This window comes from Siphateles boraxobius, unplaced genomic scaffold (assembly GCF_051911475.1).
Source record: "Siphateles boraxobius isolate OS27281-9 unplaced genomic scaffold, OSU_SipBor_1 8, whole genome shotgun sequence".
NCBI lineage: Eukaryota > Metazoa > Chordata > Actinopteri > Cypriniformes > Leuciscidae > Siphateles > Siphateles boraxobius.
The window spans coordinates 16,466,083-16,470,884 of record NW_027509208.1 but is presented as its reverse complement, the minus strand read 5'-3'; the positions used below and the strand labels follow the sequence as shown (position 1 = coordinate 16,470,884).

At 35.7% G+C, this 4,802-nt stretch overlaps 1 long non-coding RNA gene across 1 annotated transcript; it reads right to left on the bottom strand.

Annotated features, from left to right (window-relative positions):
* Positions 1-629: 629 nt before the first annotated feature.
* On the bottom strand, positions 630-1,075 carry LOC143729653 (uncharacterized). Its single transcript, XR_013200036.1, has 3 exons — positions 972-1,075; positions 838-879; positions 630-768 (listed from the first exon to the last, which is right to left on the bottom strand). It is a non-coding gene; the product is annotated as an uncharacterized LOC143729653 (long non-coding RNA).
* Between the last annotated feature and the right edge of the window lie 3,727 nt (positions 1,076-4,802).

Genomic DNA, 4,802 nt, shown 5'->3' with positions numbered 1-4,802 from the left:
GTGCCCATGCCAAAACCAGGGCTCGAATTGAAATGACCTTCGGCCTCCTGAAATCACGATTTCAGTGCCTGCACCACCTGAGGGTCTCCCCAGACAGAGCATGTGATGTGACTGTTGCCTGCACAGTGCTGCACAATATTGCCAGCCTAAGAAAAGAAAGGGCTCCCAGAGTTGCTTTGGATGTTAATTGGGACAATGCTGCCATATTCCCAGATAACAGAAATGGAAGACTTGTTAGAGAACAATACATTGCAAATTATTTCAGTTAATTTAGTTTTGATTTAGCCCATCCCTTAATAAAGGATAATGCAGGCTATATAACTTTTTCATGTGTACATGCATTTTATTTGTAATCAGCAGCACACACTGTGGTTATCTTCCCAAATTCTAGTTCCACTTCACTGGATCAATAAATATAAAGTGTATACTTGACATTCATAAAAAAAAGTTACAAGACCACAATGGTTTTGGAATATTTTTCTTTTATTATTTTGCTGTTATCACTTGTCAGCTTGGAGCTTTGGAGAGAAAAAAATATAATGATTAATACATTGTGTTACAGTCATGGTTACAGTATGAAATGAAGTCACTTACTTCTCTTTCTTGTTTCTGGATTTCCAGTTCTAGTTTCCTCAGTGTCTTGTGTTTAATTTGCATCTCAAGGTCCATGTCCTGCAGCTTTCTTTTGTTCACATCAATCTTGACTTCTGTCAGCTCGATCTGTCTCTTTAGATGGGTTGTGTAGAGATATCTGACAGTTTGTGAATTCTGTGAAGACCTTTTAGTTAGCATAGCAGAATTTTGGCATAATGTAAATTTACTTTAGGCAATACGCACTATGTTACCAGGCTGCTTATCAGGTTGCCCAATGTCAGGATCCTGTAACAAATAATATTTTCTATTAGTACCACTTCCCTGACTTCTTATCTATTATGAACTTATAAAAAAATGTGTCTATTTTCACAAAATACCTCGAGCCTTCTGGAGTCCAGCGACACGGTCTCATCATCGGCAGAAGTGCACTCCACTGCTGTAGATGTGGCTTCCCTCTGCCATTTCAATACTTGTATTGATATTTTTTGACAGGACATGCAAAGCCTATGATTTAATAAAGAGTACTCACCGGCAAATCATAGTCTGTTGGCTCCAAAAGTGTAAGGGTGCTACCAGCCACTATAAGGCAAAGTCACACAGTTTACAAAACAAAATATATATGGATTTCAATATTTTCCATGTGCAGTTGTATGGCAATAATGTACTTTGTATGAAGAGGCCAGTATCCCTTGCTGGGCCAGAGTCAGTGGATGTCCCTCCCTGGATCCCTTCAATCACTGGCTTCCCTTTATTTAGGTCCAGGGCCAGCTCCTCTGCTGGGGTGAAGTCTTGGGTTGGAGGGCCACCCCCCGTACCAGATATATGACTTTTTTTTTTTTATTGCTAAAATCAGCACAGACAATAAAATGTCAGCAAACATGTCACCTATGTTCTCCGCAAACAAGTCACTTACCAGCCTGCAAAATATTCTTGTATTTAATCTTGACTTGCTGCCAAGTCCTTTTTTGGCCAGACATGTTTGTTCTTTAAGAGGAATAGATACAAATGATAAAATAGATTAGATGGATAAAAATAGAGCAAAATATCTGATTATAGATTACATCAAATCAATTAAAAACAAAACCTACATACAAATAGATAAGAGTAAAAAGATTAAAGAGATAATAGACATAAAATAAACTAAATAGATACACATAGTGGGTAAGTGTTTGCAATTATTCTTCATGTTAAATGCATGTTCACTGGTCACATTTAAGGCAAAGTAGGCTATACAATTATTTTTGAAAATGACAAGTAACTCCTTGAATTGTAATTATGAGGGTTTCAGTGGAGCACTGGTTATTTGGACTACTTACGCATTCAATCGGTCCGCTATTGTTTGCCATGCATTCTCTCTTTGTTGTATTACAGCAGCTGTATTGCCTTTTTTACATATTATATGTTTCACTTCTTCATACGTTTCCATAAGAAGCTGTTGCTCATTAGGCGAAAAGTATGCCGCACGCGTTTTGTCCATTTTCGGATCGGTGATTCTGTGATCGATTTCGTGATCTTTTAAAGAATGCCGTGAACGTGCATTTATCCAAACTATATACACCTGGCTTGACATATCCGCGCGTTCTCATCCTGGCTCAGCAAACGTGCAACGGATTAAGCCAGGATGCACTGATTAAACTAGGTCAAGCCGGGACTGGTCTTTTATCCTGGCTTTCTTAATTCTACTTTTGTGCAATACCCCTCCGGAGTGTCAGATCTCCGTCACTAAACCAAGATCTCAACTAGACAAGTGACAGGACCCTGACAGTTTTGATAGCATCTAATAATTAATGACTAGTAATTATTCCATATTACATATTACTAATAAGTATTCATAAGATTCTTATTGTATACAATTACTTTTCATTCAATACTAGTGCCTATTTAATAGATTCTAGTAGTTATTTGTTAGGTACTACTTAGTTATTAGACACTAGTATCTTTTTTAATTGTAACTTGTAACATTTCTTATCCTACTAGTCACAACTGTTTTTTTACTCATCTTATGTTATGACTAGTCAGAACAACCACTCTGTAGAGTTCAATAAAAATCTTACTAGTAAAATAACAAATCTTACAAGTAACATTTGGAATAAATACTAGTATCTAATAAATAGGTACTGGTATATATTGAAAAAGTAGGCCTACTAGTAGCTAATTAATAAGTACTAGTATCTATTTAATAGGTGCTAGTATCTAATGAATAAATAGGCTACCAGTATCTATTGAATACGTACTAGTGAATAAGTACTAGAATCTATTTAATAGGTACTTGTATCTAATGACTAAGTGACAACAAGTACTAGTATGTAGTCTAGTATCTAAAAAAAATAGTATTAGTACCTAATGAATAACTACTAGTTTCTAATATATATGTAGTAGTCACAATTTGAATACATACTCATCAGAACTGAATAGTTGATATCTGTTACTAGAAATGTGTTACTAGTAACAAAAGAATAGTTATAGTCAATATCAAAATAAGTACTAGTATCTAATGAATAAGAACTAGTATCTAATAATAAGGACTAGTAACTAATGAATAAGTACTAATAAATAATTACTAGGACCAATTTAGGCACTAGAATCTAATTAATAAGTACTAGTGTCTATAAAAATAAGAACTAGTATCTAATGAATAACTACTAGTATATTTTAAAAAGGTACTTGTATCTAAAGAATAGGCATTAGTAACTAAAGAATAAGCTCTAGTACTTAATGGAATAGATGCTAGTATCTAATGGTGCTTTTCCACTGCATGGACTTCCATTGTGTAATATTGATGACATCCCTACAGCTCTTTTCTGACAGTGTTGCAACTGATCCCGTCTTACAACACTTCCCACTTCAGTGCCTATGGGTGTTTATGCTTTTAAACAAATATAACCTTAGAAAGGGGTTGTAAAACATAGGAAAGATAGAGATTTAACTCAGCAGGCTTACACGGATATCACAGATTTCTGAAAAACAAAAGAAATGTAATATTCATCAATTTGTCACGTTATACACATCCCTCTCACACCTTGCATATTTGGCTAATTCAATCATGTCATGCTACTTACCACAGAGTTCCACAAATGTTCCTCAAAAATCGCTGCAGAAAATGCTAAACATCTACATAATGTAACAGTACAGTTCAAAAATTGGAGTCAGTAAGATTTTTTTAGAGATAGTAATACTTTCATTCAGCAAGATTTCATATAAAAGCGGTTCTTTTGAACTTTCTTTTCATCAAAGAATCCTGAAAAAAGTATCAAGGTTTCCCCTAAAATATTAAGCAGCACAACTGTTTTCAACATTGATAATAATAAGGAATGTTTCTTGAGCACCAAATCATATTAGAATGATTTCTCAATCAGGCTGATGCTGAAAATTCAGCTTTGCCGTCACAGGAACAAATTACATTTTTATATAAATTAAAATAGAAAACAGTATTAATGAGCATAAGAGACTTCTTTCATAAACAAAAAAAAAAGAAAAACTTACCAACCCCAAACTTTTGAATGGAACTGAATATCTGCAGATTATGTAATATTCGTTCTGCGTCATAGAACTTGCATTCCGCAGGAGTGGCACGACTCTGACGTGTCTACATAAATTGTATTGTGCTGCAGGTTACTTAAATTCTGTCAGTTTTAATGAGTGATCTGCAACATGTTAAAGAACTCAAAAGTCAATCATTACAACATCTCTGGTGTTTGAAAGTGAAGACACAATCACATGGGTTTGCCCTGCGTGTACTGACATAGTCAAACTCCTGCAAGTGAGAGAATGTGTTTGTGTGTGTGTGCGTGTGTGCATGTGCGTGGCAATGTATGTATATAAATGAGTGTCAGATATGCCTGAACTTTACCGTTGGCCAAATAAACACCTCTCATTTGGCCATTCCCATGCTTGCTGGGGAGACGAGCCAGAGGAAGCCACACACAATGGAGGCCTGCGCATGAGAGCGCATACAAGAAAGTTTTCCCAGACACACTTGCACACACACACACACACACACACACACACACACACACACAAAATCATTTTGACACTTTGACTTCTATGCATTATGCACACATAACCACAATACACTACATTCAAACTGATGAAGCAGTCAAACAACTGCTGTTTATTTACAGACTACAACAATTTCCAGAAGTACATAGTGTACGTAACATAAACCACCAAGGAAGAAGGAAATTCTTCAGGTCCAGAGAGGTAAAGTC